Source organism: Suncus etruscus, chromosome 2, assembly GCF_024139225.1.
Source record: "Suncus etruscus isolate mSunEtr1 chromosome 2, mSunEtr1.pri.cur, whole genome shotgun sequence".
Taxonomy (NCBI): Eukaryota; Metazoa; Chordata; class Mammalia; order Eulipotyphla; family Soricidae; genus Suncus; species Suncus etruscus.
In genome coordinates, this window is record NC_064849.1 from 13,491,412 (window position 1) to 13,511,940 (window position 20,529).

At 37.4% G+C, this 20,529-nt stretch overlaps 1 pseudogene; it reads right to left on the reverse strand.

Annotated features, from left to right (window-relative positions):
- Positions 1 to 11,049: 11,049 nt before the first annotated feature.
- Positions 11,050 to 17,474, reverse strand: LOC126001616 (pre-mRNA-splicing regulator WTAP-like; annotated as a pseudogene).
- Positions 17,475 to 20,529: the final 3,055 nt, after the last annotated feature.

A 20,529-nucleotide genomic window follows, 5' to 3' on the forward strand; every position in this document is an offset into this window, starting at 1 on the left:
CAGCAGTGTACCAAGGTTCCCTTCTGCCCCACATCCTAGCTTCTCTTGCTCCCACATATCAAAGACAAATATTTATTTACTTCTTTACCAGGATTCCAGGAACTTTTCTACCCACATTTTGAAGGGAATGCTAGGTTGTGCCTTTCACAAAAACTGTAGATAGATGTTTGCTGCATTCCTTGTAAGTCCTTCCAGAATCAGTAAGTCGGCTATTTTTGATACTTTCTGTTGTCTGTGCAAGTTTCATAGTATGGATAGCAAGTATACACAAGATTAATCACTGTAATTAAACTTAGGTAGAATATTTTTTCTTCACTCTCTTTAAAACAATGAAGTTATTAGACAAAGTCCGAGAATGACTAGTTCTAGTTTAATGACTAACCCCAGTTTAATCAGCCAGTCACTGATGCACTACTTTCTGTGTACTTAGGACATTGCGTTGATTATGCTGGATCAATTAAACAAACCAACAAATAAACAATAGAACCTCTTCTTTCCCCATTTCTACTTAGATAAAGCAATAAAAGCAGTTTTTGTTTTTGTTTTAAAGAATTATTTTCTACAGAATGGTCTCTCTCATCTGTGGGACTTTAAAGATACACAGTAAGGGAGCAACAGGTGGTCAAAGGCAACATAACTGATAATTTGGTGTAAGAAAGCTGGAGGTGACAATGATTGAATGGAGGGGCCTTTTGGATGTTCTTGGAGGGAGTGGGCATCTGAGCCACATGTGGTGCTGGCATGATGTATGTACAAAACCATCTTTAACAGAATTGTAAATCAAGCACCTCAATAAATGTTAAAAATTTTAAAAAAATATTATTTTGATTGAAAGAAGTATGAGAGGTCTTAGAAACACCCTCAGAGGGTTTCTTCTTTCTTTGGTAAAGAGAAAAATTGCATGAATGGGGTAAATTACCTATTGGTGTGTTGTCAGAATATGCCAATAAGGAAAATTATTTAACATATTTGTGAACATTAAACAGGTATTCTAAAACTTGGTGAAACTTCCTAAATGTCTATTATTTCTAGTTATTATTCTACAATATAATATGTCTCAAGATTGAGAAATGTCCTTGTCAATCTTGTTCTAGTGAGATCTTTTATGGTAACTTAAGATAATGTTCTGTTTATAAAAATGGAGAATTTACAGAAAAGGATTTTAACAAATATTCAATAAAATAGATTTATCATACAATTGAATAAAAATAAATTTATGAAAAAAACTGAATGCATAGTATTTGCTAACAGTATATTGAATAGATGAAGCTGAATAAACTGTTGAGAAGCAAACTATTGATGAATATAATTCGAATGTCTTTAACATTTAAAAATTTACTGTTTAAAAATTACTTTTTAATGCTTTTCTATCCTTATATTTAGGACAGATTTTTCCTTTTGTTAAATCTTATTATGATCTATAACAATTTCACAAATTACTTTCTTTGTGAGCAGACCAGAGACAAAAGTTTGCTTCTTTCTCTGATACCATAAAACTAAAAAATTTTAGTAAGTATCCATAATTCATTGATTTTATGTGAACTTATTTTCTTTATTGAGGCACTGTTCCTTTATTTGTTTTAATGTAAATCATCACAACTCTTCAAAATATATGTTCCCACATACCACCTACCACTCAAATGTCAATATCCCCTAATTACTGTCTAATGGAAGCCTTCAGCCAACCCTTTCTAGACTGTTTTGGTGATATCAGTTTTTTTTTTATTGGACATGATTACCTTAATTCTATCTATATCCCGTGTATTAAGCAAAGTCATACTGATTTTTTTTCCTCTGACTTATTTTACTCCAGATTTATCCACCTTGTATCAAAAAGTAAGATTTCTGATAGGAAAGTAGCCCACAATTACACACACACACACAGACGCGCACACACACACACACACACACACACACACACACACACACACACACACACACACACACACACCCACCACAGCTTCTTTCATAGTGCTTTTGGGTTGTTTCCAGGTGTTGAATAATTTAAATCTTGCTGCAAAAATCATAGGTATGGTATTTCTTTTTAAATTAGTGTTTCGTATGCTTTGGGATATATACATATCCCATACATATCGTTTCCATACAGGCTGAACACATTTATATTTCCATTTATATATTCATTTTCCCTCCCTTCCTCCCTCCCTTCCTTCCTCCCTCCTTCCCTCCCTCCCACCCTTCCTTTCTTTCTTCCTCCCTCCCTCCCTCCCCTCTCCTTCCCTCCTCTCCCGCTCTCTCACCCTCCCTGCCCTCTCCTCTCCCCCTCCCCTCTCCTCCCCTCCCTTCTCCTCTATCTTCCCTCCTCTCCCCTCTTCTCTCCTCCCCCTCCCTCTCCACCTCCCCTCCCCATCCCTTTCCCTTTCCTTTCCTTTTCTTAGTGTGCTCTCTGCTTACTCCTGGCTCTGTGCTTAGGGATCTCTCCTGGTGGTGCTCAGTTTACTATATGTGCTGAGTTAAATTCAACTTAGCTTTTGTAAGGACAGCATCTTACATACTAGCTCTCTGGTCAGTTTTGTGAGTTCTTCAGGTTTCTTGGATATGAGATCTTTGTTGGAGTCCATGCATAACCCAGGTCATGCTTTCCTGCTAACTGCCTGTTGAGAATGCTCCAGGAACCAGACCTGGAATTATGGATCTGGTTCTGAGACAAAATGCTATGGTCAAGCTGCACCTTGTGCCCACATCTATATCTGGTTTCTGTATTCTTGCAGTGGGCACATATCTGTGCTTTCATTCCTAGTCTTCTACAGCCTTCATGATTAACCCCCTTCTTGACTCATGATTTTATTCCCTATTGATTATGTTAGATTTAATCACATAGGCCAGGCTTGTAACACTTATAAGGCATAAGCAACCCTAATAAAGTTGTTATTGACTACAAATCAGTACACCAGGCTACTGATCATCAATCAGTGGTTCATTTAATTCTTTTAGGTTCTGCACACCAAGACTCTGTAGCCACTAGACAGTATACTCCTTGTTAGATGTACATATACAAATCTATTATCTTATTATGTTAGATGTCTTTATTTTATTTATTTTTTGCTTTTGGGGGCCACACCTGGTGATGCTCAGAGGTTACTTCTATATTTGAGCTCAAGAATTACTCCTGGTAGTTAGTACTCAGGGGACCATATAGAAGACTTGGAATTGAACCTGAATCATCTGTGTGTAAGGCAAGAACTTTATCTGTTGTAATACTTCTCTGGCCCTTGATGTCTTTTGTAAAAGGATAGCTTACTTATCTTTACAGAAATTTTTACCTATTTACTTTATTCCCAGTGGCATTGAATCACCACAGACACAAATGAAGTCAACATCATGATGTATTTTACCTATGTTTTCTTCAATATAGTTTGTAGAGTCTTTAATATTTTTAAATAATTTTTGTGCTTAGGATAATACAGTGGTCACTTTCATTTCTTTGCATGTATCTATCCAGTTTCCCCAGCATCATTTATTGAAATGCTTTTCTTTTTAAGTTTTATGATCTTGGTTCCTTTGCCATAAATTAACCATTCATATATCCAAAGGTTTATTTTGGGACTCTTCTATTTTATTCATGTAAGTGTAATTATATTTCAATCACACTTTTGTGTTGATTATAGTTTCATAGCATAGTTTAAGGATAGAGGATGTAATATCTCTCATTTTGCTTTCTCCTCTAGGTATTATGTTCATCTTCAGTAAAGTTAATTTTTAGTATATTCAAGCTCATGAAGTATTTTTCCTTTTATTTTGTCTTTGATTTAACAAGACTTAGTAGTTTTTCTTTTCTTTTCTTTTTTTTTGAATTAGTTCTCAGGGTGCCATTGCAAGAGTGAACCCTGGTGGTGTTTGTGGTATCATATGGTGGTGTCAGGGATTTGAAACAGAATAAATCACATGTAATGCAAATGCCTTACTTCCTGTATTATCTTTTTGGTCTTTGGTGTATAAGTCTTTTACTTCCTCTTTTAAGTTGTATTTTACTTAATTCTTTTTGATGCAATTTTAAAGTGGAATTTTTTTTATTTTTTATTTTCTAGTTTATTGCTTCACACATAAATGCATCAGAATTATATATTGTTTCTGTTGTTGTTTTGTTTTGTTTTTGGGCTACACTCAGTGCTGCTCATGGGTTAATCCTGGCTCTGTGCTTAGAAATTATTCCTGGCAGACTCAGGGGATCATACAGAATCCGGGTTGGCCCTACCCATCGTGCTATTGTTCTGGTCCTTATATAGATTTTTTTTAATCCTTCAACTATTGGTTAAACTTTTCTAACAGTTTTCTAGTGGCCTCTTTAGAATTTTCTATGTATGTGTCATGCTGTCTGCAGATAGAAATAGTTTTTTTTTTCCAATATAGATCTCCCTTTTCATCCCTAATTGCCTCAATACTAAGATAAACAATAGTGGTAAAAGTATATAATTTTGTAAATATTTTTATTTTTCCTGGTAAAATTTTGCTTATATAAGCCCAATAGTATTTTAATCTCTCTAATAATAGTATTTTAATACTATTTTAATAATAGTATTTAATAGTATTTTAATCTCTCTACTAGTTTGAAACATTTGTATTAACAGGGATTTGAGTTGAATATTATATTTAAGATAAGACTACATTCAAAATTAAGATAGATTTTTTTACACTGCAAGCAAAGAGAAAATACTGAATATAGGATCTTAGAAGGTCCAGTAGATATAAAAAGTGATCCCTATTTTCAGGTTCAGAAACTTTGGATTATTTTGACAACCTCAAGAAGAGAAAATTTTTTCAAAAGTTATAGATACGTAGATGTGGAATCTAATGGTGGCTCTTCATGAGAGCCATTCAGACATGGTTTCTGAACAATCAAAGACTGGGCACTAGAACTCATTTTGATTCATTTTTTAAACTATTTTTAATTTAGAGGCTATAAACTACAAAGTTGTTAACAATAAAATTTTGGGCATACAAAAACTCCAATTCTACCAGCCTCTGATTCTATTCCTCCACCAATGACTCAAGCTTCCCTCTTACCCTTAAATGTATTTTTATTTCCTAATATTCTCTTCCACTTATATCTTTTTATGTATTTTTATTTCCTAATATTCTCTTCCACTTATATCTTTTGACAGTTGTCCAGATAAATTCTTTCACCTCTTTTGTTAAGCTATTTCCTACATAGGTAATGTTTTAGACTTTATTTTGGTGTCATAGTCTTTTTAAATCTTTCTCTTCTAGGAAACTACTTCCATATAATAATACAACAGATTTTTGTGTATTTACTTTCTATAAAACAAACACACTCCCTGGATTAATCAGACTCATAGACTAAAATATGCATATTTATTAAATTGGATTCACCTGCAAAAGATGAGGTATTTATATAATCTCTTCCAAATCACTCCTCACTGGCAAATTGTGAAAAAGCGCATGTTTTGAAGTGAATTATAGAAGCCAGATTGGAAAGACATTAATTTTATCTACAGAAAGGATAAGAATCTACTTCACAAGTCACTAGTCCACCTCTTCAGATATTGATGCAGCCTGGGATCAACACAGCCTTAAGAACCAGTCTGAGGATAGGTTGGAAAACCCAGGGTAGCTAGTTACCCTTCTGTACTTCTGTGATTAGTTGCAACTTACAGGTTATAATGGGAGGAATCCTTGGGAAAATAGTGATGGTGAGTATAATAACAATGAAGTAGCAATTGTAATAAAAATAGAAATAACTATGTTAATTTTTAGTTCAAGTTTATTTGATTTGTTGTAGCTCAAGGCATAAAGAGACATTAATTATTTAGCATCTAAGGAAAACTCATGGGATCCTAGTAAAGGAAACTGAAGTGTCTTTAATACTAAAATCAAATAGCAGTTAGTCTCTTTTCTTCCATTATTTTGCTTCTCAGTATTCTTTGATTCCATTCTATGAATTTAACACATTTATAAACTAATTTCCTTGATTTTTTTTATGTATATGGGTGAAGATGGTTACTCTACAACAATATCTTTAGCTGTAACTTCACATCTCTATTTCTGATAAGCAGCAAAAGCAGACTTATACTTTTGAATCCCTATTAAAAATTCTTGTGTGTGTAAGTATGTGTATGTATGTGAGAGAGAGAGAGAGAGTGAAAAAGAGAGAAAAGGAGTGAAAATTTTATGGTGTTAGCTATATCTTGCTTAGTGTCTACCCTTGATCTAGTTAATAGAAGGAAAAATGGGCAGGAAAATATGAAATGATTTTCAGTAATAGTACCAATATTTGCAATAGTAGTAGATATCATTTATTTGATTTATGCAGTGTGTTATTTCCATTTTTTCTAAAACTGAAAGTTTTCTTTTTAATTTTTTTAACAAATAAACAAGGCTTATCCTCATTTTTGCAGGCATAGAAGCTGGAATTTAAAGTGCTGGAACATGGCCAGTGGGAAAGAATGTGAAAGAACAATCTATGCTTTAGTTACAGGTTATTTTAGTATTAAATTCTAACTCTTAAACTTACTCTGTCATGTAACTTTCGGAACTTTTTTGTAACTTTTGAAAGATGACTTAATTACTGGAAGTCATTGTAGCTTTATTGAGAAAATAGGGGGCCTGGAGAGATAGCACAGTGGCGTTTGCCTTGCAAGCAGCCGATCCAGGACCAAAGGTGGTTGGTTCGAATCCCGGTGTCCCATATGGTCCCCCGTGCCTGCCAGGAGCTATTTCTGAGCAGACAGCCAGGAGTCACCCCTGAGCACCGCCGGGTGTGGCCCAAAAAACAAAAAAAAAAAAAAAAAAAAAAAAAAAAAAAAGAAAATAGGGATAAGAGTAAAAGTACTGGGGCCTGAGAGATAGCACAACAATGTGGTAGTTTGCCTTTTACACTGCTGACTAGGATTCTATCCCAGGCATCCCATATGATTCCCTTCTAGGAGCGATTTCTGAGCCCAGAGCCAGGAGTAGCTCTGAGTGCTGCTGAGTGTGGCCCAATAACCAACCCTTCCCCCCAAAAAGAGAGAGATAATATAGTAGGTAAGGTATTTATTTGCCTTGCATGTGGACAACCACGGTTTGATCCCTGGCACTAGGTATTTTCCTCCTGCATGGAGTAAGTCCTGATCACAAAGTAAGCCTGAACACAGCTGGTTTGTGATTCAAAATTCTGAAGTAACCCTCCCGCCCCCCCACCCCCAAGAAAGAACAATGGTGCCCTGAACTGTAGATACACGAGAGAGTTTTATTATTTCTCTTTCTGGCCTTTACTCTCAAAATTTTGAAAAGGGAATTAAGTTATTATTCATAAAAGATATGCAATCAGTTCAGAAGGAAATGACTCTAATCATGGGGATTTTAGATAAAAGGAAGGCTTGCAACCAGGTGTTAAGTCTCCACTGAAAACATCAGCTTCAAATCACACTAGATGCAGCAGCAGAATTCTGAGCTGGTGGAATTTACTTATTGTATCTTGGAGCCTTTAAAGGTTCATTTTAGGTTTAATTTAAGTGTAGGGGATAAATTGTATTATTTTATTCATTTGTTTTACATTACTTAACTTGATAAATTTTTTAGACAATTGAAAGATTCAAGACATCAGAATTATATTTTATCATGGACCAGTGCATATTTGCATTCTTTTATTCATTGTCCATATTTTATTTAATTTTTATTATTTATTCACACTTTATTAAAGCACCTCAATTTACAAAGCTATTCATAGTTGGGTTTTAGACATACAATATTTCAGCATTGATCTCACGACCAGTGTCAACTTTTCTCCAGCAATGTTCCCAACTATCCTCTTCCACCCTCTCTGACAGCCATTCATCCTGACAGGCAACTTTTAATTTTGGTTGTCAAATTATGGGTCTCACGATTTCAGTGTTATTGACTCTGTGATTTTTATATTAATTATATCTTTTCTAAGAACACTCATCTATTCAAATCCCCTTGAACACTGCCATCATTATTCCTCATCTATTCCCCACCCCTTCATTTTCTTTCCTTCTCCTCTGGGGCCAAGAATAATCTAGGCATCACCCTTTAAACAGGTACATTCCTTCATGCAGTTATTCTATATTACATGTAAGTGATATCCTGTGCTTAGGGGATAAATAACAAACTCCAGACCAAGTTCTTGTTCTACTACCATAATGTCTCCATAAAGTTGTTAGAAAAGTCATTTGAGTCATGATGTCTTACTATTTCTGAAAGATTTTTAGGAAAGTATATTTGTTCTTAGAGCTCATTAGAATTTGAAGCCATGTTTTAAATAATATAATAGGAACAAGGATTTTCAGAAAGATCGGGGGATGAGTGAGTAGTTTTGGGTTACTCTTTGGATATTGAGAGAATATGCCTCATGGGATCACATTGACATTTTTATCATCGAGGGTTTTCGTTAAAAAAGCAAGAAGAAAAAGGAAGGAGATACGGGATGCATGCTGGGAATGGGGTCGGAGGGAGGACATCACTGGTGGTGGGAATGGCCCTCATTCATTGTCACTATGTACCATAAATAATTCTGTGAAAAAAAAAATAAAAGATAGAAAGGAAAAAAAAAACCAAGAAGATTATGGCCACAGAATATGTGCTCTAATATTTGATAGAGAGTGGCTGATTTTTTTTCCAGAATACTTAAACTTGACCATTTTCAGTTCACAATTATTTCACTCTAGGAGTCTAGAACGATTTACTGATGAGTCTATAGTCAACAAAAGGAATCAATTACTTGAGTTTTCAGAAGTTTTTCATTTTCATTATTCTTGAAAAAGGTTGTTACTTAAAAATGAATCTTCCAATTTGAAATGACTGTAGAGTCACAGATAGTCATAAAGAGGTTTTTAGGAATGTACTAAGCATCTTTACCAAGATCCAGCCCCTATAATTAATTACTCTAGGGTATCTAACCAGAAAATAGACATTGGAAATATCATAGATCTTATTCAGATTTCACAAATCTTATGATGTGTTTGTATATGTATAGTTTTCCTATGTAATTTGGGATTTATCCTCCCCCCAAATATGTACAAAATATGTTTCTAATACGTCCAAAGTTGGCATTTCCAATATTTTACTATTTAAAAAATTTTAAATATATTTTTACCATAGCTGATCATGTTCAGGGTTTATTCCTGGATCTGTACTCAAAGATCACTCCTAGTGAATTCAGGAGACATTATAGGGTGCTGGAGATTGAAGCTGGGTTAACAGCATGCAAGACAAATGCCCTACTTTCTGTACTATCTCTGTGGCCCAATACTTATTTTGAGAGTAAGGCAGAGGTCATTTGAGGCCTCAAGGACCTTTGTCCTAAAAGAATGCAGATTATTTTGAAACCATTTCTTCTTTCTCTAGTAACTTTGAGGAATGTTTCAAGCATACCACCCAGGTATAGATTTATGAATACACATTTTCTCTTTAGAAACTCATATTTTTATCTTTAGAGTGAAGATTTGAGGACATTTCACCCTAGTCATATAGTAACCTCATCTCTTTCCCCTGCCTCTCTCCTTGATCTTCTAAGTCCCTTAGAATTTTTACTCCAGACTTGCTCTTTTTAAATTAATAACTTAAAGTTAGGTAAATCTTCCATGTATATGATCAATTTTCGTATTTTCTCCTATTATCTGGTTCAATGTTAATTTATTAGTTTATCTTCAGAAATACACAGTATATTTTCTCTCATCCTTACTTTACATAGATTGTGTGTCTCTATCAGGGAATTAAATAAATAATCCTAGACTTAGTTGGATTCTTCAGAGGCTAGACAAACAATGGAAAGTTTGATAAGAGTAGTGTATTAATAACATGTTAAAATTAATACTGTTAACAGGTTAAATATTTAGAAAATTCAATTAAGGAAGTTACTAAAAATTACTCAGTAAGACAAAGGTCTCCAAATTAAATTTTCACTTCTGCATTATAAATAATTAAGGAGCATATTAGGAGACACCATTAAAGGTGAGGTTTACATGTAAATATTTCTTCAAAGGTAATCTTCCTGTCTCCAAGGTTTCTTCCTTTAAATAAACATTTTGTCTAAGACATACTTTGGGATACACTATTTTTGCTTTTCTATAGCTTCAGGTGATAAATCATCCAAGATATAAGTTTATGCCACTGCAGCTAGTTTCTCTCATGTTTTCTCTCTATAGCCACTTCCACCTCTTTTTCATGTTTCCTGGAAGCTGCCACCAATACTGCAATTTTGCCAAACAAAATGGAATCTTTAGGTAGTATCTTCCCCTCTCTCTTCTCTGCTTTTTGTTGATGTTCTTGTTGCAGTGACTCTGGTTCTCACACAAGCTTTGTTATAGTGTTCACTATCACTTTTTTTTTGATTGAAAAAAACCAAATTTATTCTGGATATTTGATTTAAGAAAATCAGAGCTATGAGGAGCTCCCAGAGAAGCAATCTGATCATTGCGTAGAAACCCCCATAGAGCCTTGGTGAGTGGGCGCCACCTAGCAGGGTGTGCTGGGGGTGCACGACCTCAGGGAGACAGTTCACTGCCGTCCCGGAGGACTTTCTGGTCATTTGAACCTCATTATAATTTAGCAGAAAGGGCAGAAACCCTTGGAAGGGAAGGAAAAACAGGGCCCCGACCCGCCAGAGAAAGCACCTTTTTCCCAAGGCAGACACTAGTGTGTGTGTGGAGTGGGGGTAGAGAAAGAGAGAGAGAGAGGAAAAGAGAGAGGAGGGGGAAGAGAGAAGAGAGAGGAGAGAGACAGAAGAGAGGGAGGAGGGACATGAGAGGGAAAGAAGTAAGGGGAGAGAGGAGAGAAAGCAAAGAGAAGTGGGGAGAGAGGAAACAGAAAGGGAGAGAGGGAGAGGAGAGAGGAGAAAAGAGAGGGGAGAAAGAGAGAGAGGAGAGAAAGGAAAAAAACAGGAGAGAGAGAGGAGCAAGGAGACACACACACACACACACACACACACACACACACACACACACACACACACACACACACACGACAAACCTGTCGCTGGCACGCCAGGATGCGACCATATATATATGTGGGGACACTAGAACCCACTGCTCTGTTTTGGACACATTCCTCCTCCCTTTCCAGAAGCTTCACTCATCCCAGCTTCCCGCCAGGCCCTGCCCATGTCCTCCGAACACCAGGGCAGTCACCTATGGTGAAGGTCAGGACAGCGTTACTGTTGGGGGGCCACTGGCTATAGGGCGAGGGGCTGGGAAAGAGAAAGAGGAGACCCGGACAAAGCCATTTCCCGAGGCCTCGGGAACCCGGTGAGCTGCTTTTTGCACTACTGGTGCAGCTCCAGGCTCTTGGCTGGGAGATGCAGCTCACTATGATATTAGCATTCAGTCAAAAGATGCTGCACTTCTGGTTGTGATGCTCAGTGATTGCTCACATTAGTTGTAATAATTACATATTCCATGATGTGTGCCAGATTGCATACTGCTATAGCATTGGGTATCCAAGATTGTTTTCCTATACTCAGAGAGTAATTCCATTCATATTAATCTAAGTTATATTGTTAAACTGTTTTTGTTGAGTCCCATTTTCTTCTTTTTATGAATAATTGTAACCATTGAAGAAAATTTGGCTTGTTCCCAGTTCTGGCTATACTGAATAGAGCTGCTATGAATATTATTTGAATTTGAGTCTTTATTTCTTATTTCTGTATTTTTCTCCAAATATTCACTTACTGAGTCATACGGTAAGTACATGCTTAGTTTTTAAAGGAATCATACTATCTTCTAGATTTTACATTCCTAATAAGAAGGAATGAGTAATATTGTCCTCAGCATACTCATTAGCATTTATTTTATTACTACTTTTTATTAGTACTTGGTCTTCAATGATCAAGAGCCATACCCAATGATTCTTGGCACAGCTTGAATGTTCTCTATTCAGAGTTTTATATGAAAACCATAATATAGAAGAGAAAGAAAAACCCCATTTCATGCTTAAAAAATCTATTTACCTAGAAATCAACTTAGCAAAGAAGATGAAAGGTTTATTTCATGAAAACTGTTAATCACACTTTTTTTAACCATTAAAATCTGTATTTCAGTTTGGTCAGTACAGGTGAGATATACTATAAAGCATCCTCAAAGAAACAGCCACAGTAGCATCACCTAAGAGAGTTAGTCAGCCTAGAAGCCAGTTAGGAAGCCTGGAAAAAGCAGCTGGAAGGAAGACAGAGGCTGAGAGAGTCAGAAGGAGTAGAGAAGTAGCTGTTAGGAAAAGACTTAGTATAGAGACCATGTGAGGAGGTATACATGGAGCTAGGGACTGTGAAATAAAGCTGGCTGACACCTGAAACTTAAAAGAAAAAAAGCAATATGCATTAATAGGATACAAGAATTCATAAAAAATGAGTCAGCTATGCACACAAAGTTTTAAACAGTCACCTAAAGAGAAAATGTAGGTATGTATCATAGAGAAAATCATATCTAGCACTGAAACTACTTTAGAATTCCATCAACAAGTCCAACTTTTAATAATAGAGCTCTTTACTGGGCGTACTTGGCTGACATAACCTGACATCTACTCTGCCAATTCTGAATGGTGTAGAAGTCTAATAAGAGAATGAAGAAGAAGGCCCTAACAGCATAACTTTTAGACAGACACAGATTTCATTGTCTTATACTGGAAAAAAGATTTGCATTTACAACTTCACATTAACTCATAGAAAAATAACTTGAGCCTACACAAATATGCCTCTTTTTAAGCAACAAAGCAATTAACTGTTAGAATTTTCCAAGTGACAGAGGTATAGAAAGAAAAGGGGAATGGGGAAAAAAGGAAGAAAAAGAAAACACTCACAAAAGAGGCAAAGTATGACAAAAGTATGCATTAATTTTCTGGACACTAAAAATCTGCTGGAAAAAATATTGCAAAATGGAAACTTGTACTGGAGTTCAAGTCAATGTGAAGGTGGTGGGAGGCTGCAGTGCAATTACCTTTCCCACTCAAGGCCTTTACCTCCAGAGTGTCATGGCTGGAGTCTGTGTATCTGAGTGGTGTGTGAGTTCTCACTGCCATGGCAGAGTCTATACTTCATACCCCAGCACTGAATTGATTTGAATAACCACTACCTCCTTGGCCATTTCTTTCCTTACGGATGTGGGAGGCCTTATTCCTCAGATTCCCTGAAGAGAAAAGAAAATCATCTTTGGTTTTGTCACCTTCCCTGTGAAATCTAGACCCAGAAGTCCTCTTGTCAAAGGAGCTCCTAGTACTTGGTCTACTGGCTAGCAGACTGCAGACTTTACCTGTAGCCTCCTCTGCCTGTCCCATGGGCTACGCAGCCATTATCCTGCTGGTGCTGTGGGCTGAGGTTTGTGCCTGTTACTGCAGGAACCGAGCCAGCTACTAGCATCTCCTTCAATTGCTGTTGCAGAACTAGAATGTTGCTCTGCATGCTCTCCAGCAGGATGATGAAGTTATTCAGCTCACCCTGACTGCTTTTAAGCTCTTCACTATATTTCTTCTGTAAAGCCAAGTCTGCTTCAAACTATGCAATAAGTCTCTGGGACAGCTGCCTTCCAAGCTTTTGATTCTCCTAGATAAGCATTTGACACTTGGCCATTAACTTTTTGCCCGAATTCAGTTCATTTTGCGCTTGTTGCTTGTTCCAATATGCCTTAGTTTTTAGGAAAAAAAAATTGAACATCATGTCTACCATAGCATTTGACCTCAATTGGGCAACACTAAGCTGTTAAACTTGCTTGAGGTACTGGTAGTGTACTCTTGCATCTCTTGTTCCTTGGCCGCCAGTCACATGACAAGGATGTTTTCTCAATGCTGGACGCTGGAGGCTGGCTTGTGACTCTTGAAGCAACCTCTGCTTGGGGAGTTCCCAGTGGGTTGAATGGGTCCACGGGCTGGTGAGGGTGGGACTGCGCACCACGCAATTGGGGGCACTGCATGTCGTCTGGGTTGCCGGGTGTCCTGACACGGAGGACGTCACAGTCCCTTTGATTTGTTTGGTTCTGTTGCCCTTGGAAACCTGAGGTCGCCAAGAGTTGGTACCTGGGTGGCTCCTGGCAAGCGGGGAGCAGGCACTAGGTTGCTTCTTGAGAGTCACTCCAGCCCTCTGGCAGCGTACTCTTTTTCGGGGATCTTCCAACACCCCAGAGGGAAACCCGATTCCCACCTGGACTGATCTTGAGCACAGAGGTAGGAGTCAACCCTGCCCTGAGCCCATTTAGGACTGCCCAGGAAATAACCCCAGCTCTCACCCCCAAGAACCTATCACTTACCTCTAGGCCCACCTTGGTGTTCCAGGAAAGTGCTGGGAAAACCAGCACTGCTGGGAGTCCTTCTCTGAGCCTCGGTTTTCTGTCAGAAAGGCCACTGTTTCCTGCCCAGTTGTTGAAGAAATCTGATGTCCCAGTCGATGAGGCATCCTTTTGTTGGTGTGCTTCTTTGCTTTGGGTTCCAGAGACTTGTTGAATTGAGGTTCCTTGCTGTCTATCCAAACATACAGATTTCCATGCTAATTTGTTTCTGTGATGTTGATTTGAATTTACTTTCCTTGGCTTCCATTTGTTTCCCCGCCAGAACACTGATGACGAAAAGTTGGCCACGCTCACTCAATAAATAGTCTGTGCCCGGAAAAAAGGTCCCTCAAGATGTGAATCTATCAGGAAGGGCGGGTCGAACGAAACTTGCTAGGATCTAAGTGCCTCTATCCCCAAACTCTGTAGTTCTTCCAGACCTCAATGCTGCCGGGCCTAGATAGAAGGATCATTGAATGTCAGGCAAGGGCTTCACCTCCTCTCCTGTCTTTCCAGTCCCCACACAATTCCTGCCTTTGTAACTCCAGCCCACAGAGGCCAAAGCAGGCAAGCAGAAACTATGGTGGCATTGGAAGATTGTGGAAACTCCTAGGTTCCAGGAGCATTTATTTCAGCACTAAGTTATTCAGGACAGCACTCCCTTACTCCGCACTAAGGAAATACTTCAAAAACAGCCTTTGTCCAGACAACCCCTTCGCTTGGGGCTAAGATGCTCTAGAATGAGACAGAAATTTTTAAATTGTTCTAACATGATTCACTTATATTTGGTTTTGGGGGCCATACCTGGCGATGAGAGGTGCAGAGCCAGTTATTCCGGGCTGGATAAGGCAGGCAGGGAAAAGGAGGGGGTGGGAGGAGGTGCCAGTCTAGCTCCTTTCAATGTGGGAGTTGGCTGGAGATGAGCAGGAGAGAAGTTAGATGCTGATAAGACCAACAAAGAGGAGCTCTGGCTGGTAGAAAGAACTATTAAGACATTGGGCATTAGGAAACTTGGAAACTCAGGCCCGAAGGGGTTAAAAATCTTCCAGAAAAGATGCTAAAGAAACTTTGAGAGAAAATGCCCAAAGTCTCTCTCTCTTTGATCACCCACCCCACCCCTGAGGATTTCCTCAGCTTTGGGCACTTATTTAGTCTTTGTTGATGAGTCATCTGTAAATAACACACTATCAGAAAAGTAAAACAAAACAAAACAAAACAAAACAAACAAACAAACAAACAAAAAAAACCAAGCCAAGAGGGCAACAAAGAGCAACTTTAATTCTTCCAGTTTCTCTCCTTTCATGGAGTTTTAACTTTCTTTTTTTTTTTTTTTTTTTTGGTTTTTGGGCCACACCCGGCGGTGCTCAGGGGTTACTCCTGGCTGTCTGCTAAGAAATAGCTCCTGGCAGGCACGGGGGACCATATGGGACACCGGGATTCGAACCAACCACCTTTGGTCCTGGATCGGCTGCTTGCAAGGCAAACGCCGCTGTGCTATCTCTCCGGGCCTGAGTTTTAACTTTCAAATGAAGAGGAACAGCTTCTTTAACTTTAATGGTTTAGTGGTTTCTGGAAATAAAGAATTGGGTCAAAAATCTTGTAAATTATTACATGATTGTCATTTTTAGACTATACTGTTAATTAGTTGGACCAATTCATGGAAATGAATGATATTATTAAGGTAACTTGATTTCATGTCAACTTTGTGACCAGGTATCAAACTTAATGTTAGCCTTAAGATAGCTTTAAGTGAGAAAAATCTCAACCATGGTAATTTGGTTATCACAATAATTTCAGTAAATGATATCTACATGTAATGGTATTTGATTATCAGTATCCAAAAAATGGGAAATATATAGAAATGACGTAAAGGCCTTCAGTAAATTCCATAACCTGGAGTCAGGTGTAAAGTTGTCTAGCAATTTGTTTCTAAATTGAAAGAGGGCAGTTTCAAGTTTCCTTCTAAAGATACAGCATTGATTAGGGGGATACAGGAAAAAGCACTGAAAAAGGCCAGAGAATAGAGTCAAGAATGGCCCTATCTAGTACTATAAGCTGGGTGTATGCGGGTGCCTGTTGCAGGGCCACCCATCAGAGGATGAAGAGAGAAGAGATATTTAGAGAAAGAAGCATCGATGTGTGTTTGTGGGTCAAACGGTCACCTCAGGGATCCCTCTTCAAACTTTGATTTAAGCAATTTTTTTTGGTTTCTGATTATGCTCCATAAGATTTCCTCACCTGTTTTATTCAGGCTTGCATGAATTCATCTATGTCTTCTGACAAATCTTTGTTCTTACCTTTAGTAGCTCTAATTCTTTGTCACATTCATTCTATTGCTGTATTATTCTATTTATTCTATTGCCACTTTACTATTGCTACTAGAAATATCAGAATCACTTACAATGTCTTTAAATGATAAAATACTTCAATTATTTTTTAATATTTCAAAATCAACTTTACTTTTATGCAGATGATAAATTCTCATAACAATTCTTCCTTCTCATTTCTCTCCTCTTCTTCCTCCTAGTTTGTCTTATAGAGTCATGAGACTATAGTTTCTCCAATAGACTTCCAAGAGGAGCCTCTGTAGGATGTAATGTTTTTTTTTTTTTTTTTGGGCCACATCCGGTGATGATCAGGTTTACTCTTGGCTATGCACTCAGAAATTGCTCCTGACTTGGGGGACCATATGGGACACCGGGGGATTGAACCGCGGTCTGTCCTAGGCTAGTGCGGCCAAGGCAGACGCTTTAACCTCTAGCGCCACTGCACTGGCCCCTGTAGGATGCCATGTTTACAGGCTCAAATCACTGTTGTAGTTTTTGAATTGTTACAAAATCAATCTGAAACCTTACTTTTACTACCAGTTGCTTAGATTTTGTCTCTTGGTTTATATTTTTGAAGGAGACAATGACTTCTGTTCAGAAGTCATTATAATAATATAATAAATATAAAAATAATATGATAAATATAATATATGATATTTTAAATAATAAATAAATAATAAAATAAGTATATTAATAACAAGGCAGATGGTATGGTGCTTGGATTTGAGGAGTCTGAACTCATAGGATCTGTAAGTGCTTCATTACAGTCACTTCCTTTTCCCCAGGCTTTGCTTTCTACTCTGAGTTCATTGGACATCTCTTCAGGAAGATAAAAGGGTTTATCAATGGTGAGTTCACAAGAATTATTTTGTGAATTCAGGTCTGACTCAGTTCTTTTACTCTCACTATCTTGTTTTACCATGATTTTTGTCACTTAAAGAAAAAAAAACAAGTGATTCTTTATACGTGTATACTTTCCCTTCCATTTCACAGTTACCAATTTCTCAAAGTTGCATTTCAATTGTTTAAAACAATAAGAAAACTAAATAGCGATGCACACAGACAAAAATTCAAAAAATCATAATGCATTAACTTGTTTTTATGTCTGTATAGATTTTTTCCAATATATAATTTCTTTATTTAAGCACCATGGCTACAAACATGTTCATAATTGGGGTTCAGCCATAAAATGTACACGCCCCATCACCAGTACAACTCTCTTACCACTATTGTTCCTCATTTCTCTCCTTACTTTTCCCCTCCCTGTCTTTGAGACAGGCTTTCTATTTTTCTCTCTATTATTGTCATGGAAGTTGTTAGTGTAGTTATTTCTTTAATTGCACTTACTACTCTTTGTGATAGAAGTACTGAGGGTACTATTGTATTATATTTTTTGATCCTATGGATATATCCTAGGTGGATGAGCATTCCTTTCTACTCATCTCCACTCCAGCAGTGGTTGTTCTTGTTCTTTGTGATGTGTGCCAGTCTCTGTGGCATGAGACTATATCTTATTGTTGTTTTTATTTTCATCTCCTTGATGATTAGTTATGTGAGCATTTTTTCATGTGCCTTTTGGCCATCTGTATTTATTCTTTGAGGAAATGTTTGTTCATTTCTTCTCCCCATTTTTTTGATGGGATTATATGCTTTTTTCTTGTTAAGTTCTGTCAATACCTTGTATATCTTAGATATTAGCCCCTTATCTGATGGTGTTATGGTGCACAGGCTTATTAACTCTGTGCTAGAGATCATGATTTTTTAAAAAATTTAAATAATTATGATTGACAAAGTTATTGATAATTAAGTAATAGGCATACAATAATTTAATACAATCCCCAGTGTTCTCCTTCCTTCCCCTTAACATCCTGCCACCTTAATATCACATTTCAAAGTTCAGTGGTTGTAATTTAGATATAATATTTTCACTACTGTTGCTTCTCTGCTTTGTATGTATAGTTATACTGCTGTACCACATCACTAAAATACTTGAGGCCCACTCTTGGTGGGCTCAGGGTACCATTTAGGGTCCTGTGGATTGAATTTATATGTCAATCCACAGACAAGCACCTTATCTACTGTACTACCTATCTAGCCTATGCTGTGCACCAGCATCACTAGACCTGTATTGACATTTTTTGTTGCAGATCCAACTTACCTTTGGTGGGGGCTCTTCAAAGCTAGGTACATCTTCTCATTCATAGATCTGGCATGTATAGCAGGAATTCTTTAGATTTATACTAAAAAGGCTGCACTTATAGGGTAGTTTGTATAGTGACAGTGTATAAAATTGGAGCAGACTGCCTCATTCCTTCCTTGAGTGATATTTCTCAGCTGCAAAGATTCCTCAGGCAGGGGACTAACTGGCACATCAGTTCAGAAAATACTTTGATATTTTGCGAGATGCTTGATTTATGCCACTTGAATCCAACATCAGGGGGCTGGCATCTAAGTCCTGTTGTCATTGTATGTTGCAAATCCAACTCATCTCTAATAAGGACTCCAATGGATTCAGCTGTAAGGATGCAAGATGGTTCACCCTGGGGGTGGGGGCTGTCATAGGAATAGCAGCATCTGGGTTCTTTTATAAGAAACAAATCTATACCAATAAGGAATATACTTGTTTAATTAGAGTCTACGTCAAGGACTAAGCTTAAAGAAGTGCTTTATATCTTTGCACTTTTATCTTCTGAACCTTCTTGGTGATATTTTTCCCAAAGATAGTCTAACATTCAGAACACACAAGAAGACCTTATAAATGCACTTACTACCAGAAAGGCTCTGGTTTGCTGACCAGGTTTTAGTTTGCTGGTTAATGGTGAGAGACTCTTTCCTTCCATCTCTATCCCACAGGGAAATTGGAGGTAAGACTAGCACTTAGGGGAAATGTTATTTGGACAGGGTGTAGAGATTGGAATAGCAGACAGCCAGAAAACAAGCCAGTTTGGTATGCACAATGTAGGTTTTAGGATGGGAAAACTAACAATAAGTTAATTATAGAGGTTCCAATCTTGAACACTAAGGATCTGTAAACTAAGGATATGAGATGCAAGTGACTCTAATCTGGAACACTTTAAGTATCTGTGAACTAAGGATGCCTGTGACAAGTGGGTAAGATAGGTAGGAGCTACTTGTGATAGGTAAGTGAGAAGGTATGAGCTATAAGACCCGGTGATGAACACACAAAGGCATTTCTCTTTCCTGCAGATTTAGGTGGAGTTAGATCTGCTGAGCAAGGCCTGAAGCCTACAGGGGCCAGCTATCCACAGCAATAGCTCATGCCTTGGGCAAGTTCTTGCTCTCTGAACTAGGAATTATATTACAAGTTTTGGCTTCATAATGACTGGATTTAGAAAAATTAGTGTATAAAACAAATCAAATGGCTTGTCAGATTTTAGGCCAAAGTGTTACTGCATGCTAAGTATGGCAGCCACCGGCTGCATTTTTAATGTTTTACCCATAAAGCATATCCTGGAAAGTCTTTGAAGAGACCTGCTGAGTTGGCAGAACAGTCTTTCTTGGATGAAAAGATTAGCTATTATTAAAATGAACCTATTAACCAAGATCCTTTATAAACTCCAGATGATCTCTTTTCTATTATCTTCTAAGAAAATTAAAATTTTAGTGTTTCTTTTATGATTTTTTGAAAGACAAATAGTCCAAGGTTAAGTGAGAGTATCTATCTTTCTTGTGTATTTCTTTTTCTTTTGATCTCTTTATTTTTGGGCCAAATCTAGTTGGGCTCAGAATTTTAATTCTTAGGAAGCAAAGGGCTAGCTCTAGGGACCACATTTGGTACTTATATGAGAACTATATCTGGGTCATCTATATGCAAGGCCTTACTAGCTGTACTATCTTTCAGACCCCTGCTTAATTTTTCTTAATATCTGCCCTAAAATCATGGTACAACTTTAAATTTTCCTAGGTCTATCAAATGCTTGACACTGTGGTTGAGTCATTCATTCAACAAATATTTT